The following is a 10,673-nucleotide window of genomic DNA, read 5'->3' on the forward strand; positions in this document are numbered from 1 at the left end:
CCTAATGTAGCCAGATCCAGGGGAGAATAGGGTCAATTTGGTACACCAATCAGCCTAAGAGCACATCTTTGGGGTGTGGGAGGAAACCGGAGCACCCGGAGGAAACCCACACAACCACAGGGAGAATGTGCAAACTCCGACAGACACAGGCCCAAATCCATGTATCTGCACAGCTAGCAGTGATAGTCACTGAGCTGTTGTGCCCGTCTGCTGGTCCAGGATTAAGTGCACACAACAACACGAAGTACTAGGCCACTCTCGACACCTCCAAGAGCAGCCCACGCACGACCCACCGTGTGCATGCCCCTCATTTGACAACAAGGTGGACCGACACCTGTGGATTAAAAGAGACAAAACATTAACATGTAATATTACATTTCCAGTGTTGTCCCAAGGCTCTGACCCTTTTTAATACCGTCTTCTATAACCTTCCATCCCTGTTTCACTCATGTCTATCTAAGTAAACCTTAAACGAGTCCAACGTGCCTGCCTCCACCACCTTACTTGGTAGCACATTCCATACCCCAACGACCCTCTGTGTGAAAAACCTTCCTCTAGTATCCAAATTATACTTCTCCCCCCTCACCCTTCGATTGTGACCTCTTGTAATAGTTGTCCCAATAAGAGACATATAAGATGATGGATAGGATAGAGGTGGAGAGGCTCTTCCCGCTCAAAGGACAGTAGGACTAGAGGGCACAGCCTCAAGATAAAGGGGGGGGGGGCAGTTTAGAACGGAGTTGAGGAGGAACTTCTTCACTCAAAGGGTGGTGAATCTCTGGAATTCTCTGCCTGTTGAAGTGGTGGAGGCTGCCTCGCTAAATATTTTTAAGACACGGGTTGATAGGCAAGGGGATTAAGGGTTATGGGGAGAGGGCGGGAAAGTGGAACTGAGCCACGACAGATCAGCCATGATCTTATTGAATGGCGGGGCAGGTTCAAGGGGCTAGAGGGCCTACCCCTGCTCCTAGTTCTTATGTCTCCAATCTAGGCACCGCTGACTCTATCTATTCCCTTCATTTTATACACCTGTATCAGAACCCCCCCCCCCTTAACTTCCGTCTTTCTAAGGAGAAGAGCCCCAGTTTTTCCAATCTTTCCTCATAACTCAGTCCTTCCATACTAGGCAGCAGCCTGGTAAACCTCCTCTGCACTCTCTCCAGGGTCTCCACGTCCTTCCAGTAGTAAAGTGACCAGAACTGGATGCAGTACCATCATAACCTCCCTGCTCTTATGATCTATGCCTCGGTTAATAAAGACTTTTTAACAACCACATCTACCTGCTGCCTTCAGGAATCTATGGACATGGATCCTGGATTGCTATACATCCTAGCATCCTGCATTCATTGTGCAATCCCTTGCCCTGTTAGTCCTCCCAAAATGCTGCATAATGTTTTTCAGGGTTAAATTCCACTTTCACTGACCAGCCTGTCTATATTGCCAGGTAATCTAAGGCTTTTCTCCTTGCTATTTAGCACACCAATTTTTCTGTCATCTGCAAATTTGCTGATCATTCTTTTCCACCTTCACTGCTGCCCCCCGCCCCCGGCCCCACCAACTCCAAAGTTGTAGATTATTAATGTACACGACAAAATTATCCTGGATCCCATGGGTTACCATGTGGGATTTTGTCAAAAGCCTTACTTGAATTCCTTATAGACTTCTTCAACTGCACCGCCCTCATTTACACACTTGGTCACCTCACAAAATTTAATCAAATTTGTTTGACATGATTTGCCCTTGGCAAAGTCATGTTGACTGTCCTTAATTCTGTCCCTCAGAATTTTTCTAATTTCCCTACTGCTAATTGTTACAGTAACTGGCCTATTATTACATGGTTTTTCCTTACTCCCATTCTTGAATAATGGTATCACATTCCTTGTGCTCAGAGGGAATTTGAAAATTAGCGTCAGACCTCCTGTAATCTTTCAGCTGGGCCTGGGGTTTTATCCAATTTTAGTCCCGCTAAAAGCACCAAGACTTCCTTTCCCTTAATGCTAATGTGTTCAGTTATTTCACGGACCCCTTTTTGCTCCTAATTTCTTTGTTCCTAATTCCTCCAATTCCTATTCTCTGGAGCATCAACTGTTTTCAGTATCCTGTGACTGCTATAAGCCTTTTTTCCTTATCCAATCCTGTATTTCCCTTAACATCCAAGATACTCTGGACTTTTTGGTCCCATCCTTCATCTTTATGGCTTTAGACTTTATATCACCACAATGCACCTCCACTCTCATCTACCACCTGTCCAACTTAATTTCCTAAAATTAGGTAAAGTACAGCCCTCTCTCTTGTACAACTTTCTATGTGATGGCTCAAAGAACTCTCCTGGATGCACTTCAAGATTTCAGCCCCTCCTAAGCTACGTTATAAAGCCAGACTGGACCCAACAAATTTTTAATTTTGGAAAATCAAAACATCGCAGTTTAAATATATCTCTAACAAAATGAAACAGTTTAATGCAACTGTTGGATATTTAAACATAGAATCATGGAATCCCTACAGTCCAGAAGGAGGCCGTTTATCCATTGAGTCTGTGTCAACAACAACCCCACCCAGGCCCTATCCCTCAGGAGCCATTTAGCATAGTCAATCAACCTAACCCATACATCCGAGGAGTGTGGGAGGAAACTGGAGCACCTGGAGAAAACCCACACAGACATGGGGAGAATATGCAAACTCCACACAGTGAGTGACCTGAAACTGGAACTGAACCTGGGCCCCTGGTGCCATGGGGCAGCAGTGCTAAAATACCACCGCCATGCTGCTCCAAACATGAAAAGAATCAAACATGTAACTGCTAACTTATAACTAATCTATTCCAACTAAGCAATAGTTCTCTTATAGACTTAACCCCTACTTGGTAGCATATCTAGGCATACTTACTTTCACTTTTCGTTGGCAGTTTTAGAGCTTCCTGACAGATTTTGTCAAGCGTGGGAGATCTGCTTGTAGGTTTTAGGCTGAACTCAAAATTGTTTTTCTTAGTTACAGATCTAGCTCCTCCCGTTTCTAATATCACAGGACTATATGACCCTGTATACCTAATGCACCTTTTCATTACCTTAATCAAGAGAACACTCCAAGGATAGTCCTCTTTGATAAACAAAAACTCATTAACCCTTCTGCTAAATAAACATGCCCAAAATGAGTAATTATTCTGCTTTCCAGCATCTGCTTCGTTCCTTCCAAACTAACTGACTGCTTGTAACAAAACACTGCATTTTAAAGCAGTTTCCACACCACCCCCCCCCCCCCCCCCCCCCCACCCACCCCCAGACATGAAATATATCAATAGCACACAGGCCAGGGAGAAAGTTGGCATGGTTGAGATTTGGTGGGTCGGGTTTGGGGATTCAGGCTTGCAACTTGGACGTAGGGGGGCATCCAGTGGGGGGTTAGGAATATTCTGTTGCAGGGTTTCTCGTGCTGGGCTTGGCTTGGGTGTTTAAAACAGTTAATGCTGAAGGTGTAAGTTGCTTTGTTTCTTTTATATTTTCAGAGTAACTATTGGTGTAAATCTGGCAAAATCATCGAAAGTTAATGACTTTAGTCACTTTGTCAGATGGTTACTAGCCCAGCGCAATTCTCCAGGAGATGTTTTTTAAAGCTTATTTATTGGCGTCACAAGTAGGTATACATTAACACTGCAATGAAGTTACTGTGAAAAATCCCCTAGTCACCACACTCCAGTGCCTGTTTGGGTTACACTGAGGGAGAATTTAGCATAGCCAATTCACCTAACCGGCACGTCTTTCAGACTGTGGGAGGAAACCGGAGCACCTGGAGGAAATCCATGCAGACATGGAAAAAACATGCAAACGCCACACAGACAATCTCTCTCTCAAGCCAGGAATGGAACCTGGGTCACTGGCGTTGTGAGGCAGCAACGCTAGCCATTGTGCCACTGCGCTGTCCATAGAAGTTAGTCCTTCTGGACAATTGCTAGTTAAACCCTTAACTGGAAACCTTGGTCTATGGTGTCCTTCTGTGACTTACTGCCCATGCAAAAATGGTTTAACAATTTAAAAAAAAAATCTGCTTAAAATTTGCACTTGTCTTTGAAGGGACAGGAAGTAAAAGGATGTAATCTTAAATCATAGGTGTTGTGCTGTGCGCTGGAGCTTTTTTCTGTATTCAGTAGCATTTGAGGAGGGGTTTAAGATCAACACCATTTTGTTGGCCAGCAGATGGCTCCAGATCTTGCTTCAAGGCGGGGAATGTTTTGCTGCCTTTGTTTCCCTCCCCCAAAGGATTTATTTGGCTCATGTTTAATGGACAGGTTGAAGTCAAACTTAATCTGTGCACCTACAGTGAGCAATCATTGCACAGTGTGCTGCAACCAGCTGGCCTTCACACATTGGGAGATGCATGAGAAATACAATGGCATCAGGGTAAAAACACAAAACATATTTAATTAATCACACTTTACCATCTTCTATTAAGTCTGCACTTTATACTCCAAGAATGATTACTAAAAAATTCTCTTTTACAGTAAATCCCTGTTTTAAATTGCTCTGGGTTAAGTTATGATGTGGAGTTGCCGGCGTTGGACTGGGGTAAGCACAGTAAGTAATCTCAACACCAGGTTAAAGTCCGACAGGTTTATTTGGTAGCACGAGCTTGATCACTCACCTGTTGAAGGGGCAATGTTCCAAAAGTTTGTGCTACCAAATAAACCTGTCGGATTTCAACCTGGTGTTGTGAGACTACTTATTGTGATTTAAATTGATGCTTTAACATTAAGCAGTTAATATAGAACAATACAGCACAGGAACAGGCGCTTCGGTCTACCAAGCCTGTGCCTGTAGCCCATCTGTTCACAGAGTGCCCATCCCCAGTTGCCTCAGCACAGTTGAGAGTCAACCACATCGCTATGTCTCCAGTGTCACATGTAGGCCAGACCAGGTAAGAATGGTAGATTTCCTTCCCTAAAGGACATTCATGAACCAGATGGGTTTTTCTGACAATTGATACTGTTTCATTTTGAAGTAAATTAATTCTGGATCTAATGCAAGACTGCATAACCAGATTGCCATGTTGGAGAGACATCTGCCACTCCCTATTCTCCCCCCCTGCTCTGCTCCCCTCCCCCAACACTCCACCCCCTTCAGTTCACAGCCTCCCCTCTCACCCCAAACTTTCCAGCTTGTGGTCTCTGGTTTCTGTGACCCTCTCCTTCACCCAAAACTCTCCAGTTTGTGGTCTTGGCCACTACTTGATCCCCCCTGTATTTAAGTATTCAATTAATTTTTACCATTTGAAATTGCGATGGCCTAGTGGTATTATCACTATTCCAGGAAACTCAGCTAACGTTTTGAGGACCTGGGTTCGAATCCTGCCATGGCAGGCAGTGAAATTTGAATTTAATACAAAATATCTGGAATTATCAAACTACTGATGACCATGAAACCATTGTTAATTGTTGAAAAAAAAACTATCTGGTTCACTAATGTCTTTCAGGGAAGGAAATCTACCATCCTTACCTGGTCTGGACTATATGTGACTCCAGAGCCACAGCAATGTGGTTGACTCTCAACTGCCCTCAGGCAACTGGGAATGCCGACCAACCAGCAACACTAATGTTCCACGAATGAATTAAAAACAAGATTGGTTAAGCCTTTTCTAACTGGTGATGTAATATTTGGCATGTAATAATTGTATTCAATCTTATTCCTGGTTTGTGAACAAATCCAATTTCAATCTTACAGGCCATTGTAATGCAGGAGGGCCACTCATGTAGCCCACTCACTCGTCCTTTCCTGTTCCAGACCCCTCAACCCTGTGCTACCCCCCGACCTTCCCTCTCCCTATCAACCCTCGTGTTTGCAACTTCCACCTTGCACGTTCTCCTGCTTCTATCCAGTGATCTCCAGCGCCTACACATAAGCCAGTGTCAATGCAGACCCCCCTCACATTGTCTGTACCTTTAAGACTTGAATAGCTGTAAAGACTCGCATTCTAATCAGTATTCTGTAAACTGAGTGTGTGACTTTATATGCCCTGTTTGCGATCAGAACTCCCCACTCACCTGGCGAAGGGGCAGAGCCCTGAAAGCTAGTGACATTTACTACCAAATAAATCTGTTGGCCTTTAACCTGGTGTTGTGAGACTTCTTACTGCAAGGAACTACACAGGGTTGTGAATGTAGCCTAGTCCCGTCACGCAAACCAGACTCCCACCTATCGACTCTGTCTACTCTTTCCGCTGCTTAGAAAAGCAGCCAGCTTAATTAAGGGCTCCACGCATCCCAGACATTCTCTCTTCCACCTTCTTCAGTTGGGGAAAAGATACAAAAGTCTGAGGTCACGTACCAACTGACTCAAGAACAGCTTCTTCCCTGATGCTGTCAGATTTTTGAATGGATCTACCTTGCATTAAGTTGATCTTTCTCTACACCCTATGACTGTAACACTACATTCTACGCTGTCTCATTTCCTTCTCTATGGCTGGTATGCTTTATCTGTATAGTGCGCAAGAAACAACACTTTATGTTAATACGTGTGGCAATAAGAAATCAAGTCAAATCTCCTTTCCTTTTCCACATGTACTCTATGAATGGTATGTTTTGTTTATATAGTGCGCAAGAAACAATACTTTTCATTACATGCGAATAAATGTGACAATAATAAATTAAATCAAATACTTCATGTTATGTTCCATTTGCCACTCACCTAACCTATCCAATAACTGTTTTCAGCCTCTGTGCCCTCCCCATAACTTACCATACCATTACCAAGCCTGTAGAGGGGTACCAGGATTTTGATTTGAATACTGACGGCAGTGCCTTCAGCCACTTTGACTTCACTCTGTGGGATTTATTTCTCTGAACCTCACCACCCCCTGTTTTTTTTGCGGCTGTGGTTTATAAGAGCTGGAGTCTAATGTTGCAGTTGTATAAAACGTTGGTTAGGCCACATTTGGAGTACTGCGTCCAGTTCTGGTCGCCTTACTACCGGAAGGACGTGGAGACTCTGGAGAGAGTGCAGAGGAGGTTTGCCAGGATGTTGCCTGGTATGGAAGGACTGGGTTATGAGGAAAGATTGAGCAAATTGGGGCTCTTTTCCCTTGAAAGACGGCGACTGAGGGGGGATCTAATAGAGGTATTTAAGATTATGATGGATATAGATAGAGTTAACAGAGGTAAGCTATTTCCTATGATAGAGACACATAGTACGAGGGGCCATGGGCTTAAGGTGAGGGGGGAAGAGGTATAACACAGATATTAGAGGGAGGTTTTTCCACACAGAGGGTAGTGAGGGTATGGAATGCTCTGCCAAGTAAGGAGGTGGAGGCAAACACACTAGAGTTGTTTAAGAGTAACTTAGGCACATGAGTGGGTTGGAGATGGGTGGATATAGGAGATTGTTTTAAATAAGGTTCATTAGCATTGGGGCATCCCTGGTAAGGCAAATGGATATGGTATGATAATAATGTTTTTTCTCTTTTCATTCACAGGTTTTAAGTCGGTCCACCTCGTGTCCAACGAGGGGCATACACACGATGGGTCGTACTTGGGCTGCTCTTGGTTGTTCGAGATTGGCCTAGTGCTTCATGTCGTTAGTGTGTGCCTAAACTGGACCAGATACTGGGCAAGACGACAGCTCAGTGACTATCGCTGATTGCTGTGCAGACACATGGATTTGGGCCGGTGTCTGTGGGAGTTTGCACATTCTCCCCGTGCTGGCGTGGGTTTTCTCCGGGTGCTCCGGTTTCCTCCCACACCCCAAAGATGTGCTCTTAGGCTGATTGGCAGTAATAAATTGTCCCTAAATCAGTTTCCCTCAATGTGGATGGCCATAAAACAATAGATAAGGGTTATGGGGGGGGGGGGGGGGTGGTCAGGGACTGGTGGTGTTAAAATGGCGGTGCGGGCTCGTCAGGCCAAAGGGCCTGTTTCCCGGGCTGTTTTTGTTCTTTTGCTCTTTTTTTGTAAAGTTGTAATGTATACAATGAGCACCAGGTGGTGCCGTACAACCAGAATAAGAAAATGCTGACTATATAAAAACTCCGAAAGCGTTAGGACAGGAGGGAAGAGTTCGGAAATGCTTTCAGTAATTATCAAAATTTAATGTAGGAAATCTAGAAGCAAGCGGGGAAATGTCTTCTACATTACTCTCCTCTCCTGCACCCTCTCCTTTCCTTCTCCTCTGTACTCTATGAAGGCACACAAGAAACAATACTTTTCACTGTATCCCAATACATGTGACATTAATAAATCAAAATCTTCACAGGAGCAATATTAACAAATAAGAGTATTTTAAGTTAATGTCCACATAGATTATGCATATATATATATATATATATATATATATATATATGCACAGTGTAAGATTTATTGATTCCCTCAATTTTACGTACCTCGATGCAGTTTCGCATTCATCACTATCTCAGCAAATTGTGTAACTTTTCCCTTTACGCTTGGGAAGGATGTCATTCTTGTTCTGCGAGCTCCTTTGTGTCACAATCAAGAGCATCAGAATGTCCCAGAATCAGTACATCTATTAATGGGCTATTGGTAAAGCCAGCATTTATTGCCCATCCCTAATCTGCCCAGCAGGTGGTGGTGTTGAGACACTTTCTTGAGAAGAGATCTTTTGGTAGGCTGATTCATAGACACAGAACATTACAGCACAGTACAGGCCCTTCGGCCCTCAACGTTGTGCTGAGCTATGTCCAACCCCAAGATCAAGTTCTTCCCTCCCTATAATTCTGGAGTGCTCCATGTGCCTATTCAATAACCACTTGAAAGTTCCTAAAATGTCCGACTCCACTATCACAGCAGGCGGTCCATTCCACACCCCAACTCTGAGTAAAGAATCTACCTCGGACATCCCTCCTATATCTCCCACCATGAACCCGGTATTCCTTGAATTATATTCCATGAACATTGAATTCATAGTGCAATGAAGGGTCAAGACAGAGAGGCCAGGCTGTGTGTGTGGACAACACATTTCCTTCCTGAGGGGAACTTAAGAACATAAGAAATAGGAGCAGGAGTAGGCCATCTAGCCCTTCGAGCCTGCCCCGCCATTCAATAAGATCATGTTTCTGCTGCCCTTGTCCTTCTAGGTGGAAGTAGTCGGAGCTTTGGTGAGTTGCTGCGGTGTATCTTGTGGACAGTACACACTGCGGCCATTGTGTGGCAGTGGCGGGGCAAGTCACTGTTTAGGGTGGTGTATGTGTACCAATCAAATGGGCTGCTTTTTCCCTGGAAGATTTTGAGCTTTGAGTGTTGTTGGAGATGCACTCATCCAGGTAAATCGGAGAGTATTCCATCACACTCCTGACACGTGCCTTGTAGATAACAGACAGGTTTGGGGGGTGGTGGATGGTTAGGAGGTAAGCTACTCGCTGCAGAGTTCCCAACCTCTGACCTGCTCTGGTAGCCACAGTATTTATGTGGCTGTTCAATTCGGTTTCTGGTCATTGGTAACCCCCAGGATGATGTTGATAGTGGGGGATTCAGTGTTGGTGATACCATTGAGTGTCAAGGGGGAAATATTCACCTGGAACCTTTGACCTTGGCTGGGATTTTGCTGTAGTGAATGGAGCGTAGGCTGGACTGCCAAACTCTCTGTTCTCACTGGCAGCCGGGGAGAGAGGAGGGGGTGGGAACGAGATCAAAGATTCCTTCCAATTGTACAGCAGTACAGGAAAGAGATAGGGAATCCAGTGAACTGGTGCGACCACAATAATATCTCCCTCAATGTCATCAAAACAAAAAAGAGGATAGTCATCAACTTCAGGAAGTGTTGTGGAGGACATGCCCCTGTCTACATCAATAGGGACAAAGTAGAAATGGTCAAGAGGTTCACATTTTTAGGTGTCCAGATCAACCACCTGTCCTGGTCCCCCCCTCCATGCCAACACTATAGATAAAAAAGCCCACCAATGCCTCTACTTTCTCAAAAGACCAAGGAAATTTAGCATGTCTGCTATGACTCTCACTAACTTTTACAGATGCACCAAAGAAAGCATTCTTTCTGGTTGTATCACAGCTTGGTATGGGCTCCTGCTCTGCCCAAGGCTGCACAGAACTACAAACGGTCATGAATGAAACCCAGCCCATCACTGAGGCCAGTCTCCCACCCATTTTCACTATCTACATTTCCCCTGCCTCAGAAAAGCCAAAAGCATAAATCAAGGACTCTACGGCACCCCAGGCACTCTCTCTTCCACCTTCTTTCATCGGGAAAAAGATATGAAAGTCTGAAGTCATGTACCAACCGACTCAAGAACAGCTTCTTCCCTGCTGCCATCAGACTTTTGAATGGACCTACCTTGCATTAAGTTGATCTTTCTCTACACCCTAGCTTTGACTGTAACACTACATGTGCACTCTCTCCTTTCCTTCTCTATGTACAGTAATGCTTTGTCTGTATACTGCACAAGAAACAATACTTTTCACTGTCAACTAATGCATGTGACAATAATAAATCAAATCAATTTGCTCCCCTATATACAAGAGTTTCTTTAACACAAGGAAAACACCGCAAAACCACCTAAGGGGATATCAGTACAACTCTGCAAAATCTTCGCCAAAGAGCACATCAAAAGGAGAGGATTTTACCTAGCACATTCCAGAGGTCCAACTTACATTTTATTACCAAATCCCAAGTTTTTTTAAATTCAACTTATTTAATTATAAACCCCATACACAATTAAAACAT

This window comes from Carcharhinus amblyrhynchos, chromosome 3, assembly GCF_965287045.1.
Source record: "Carcharhinus amblyrhynchos chromosome 3, sCarAmb.v2.hapA, whole genome shotgun sequence".
Classification (NCBI taxonomy): Eukaryota; Metazoa; Chordata; class Chondrichthyes; order Carcharhiniformes; family Carcharhinidae; genus Carcharhinus; species Carcharhinus amblyrhynchos.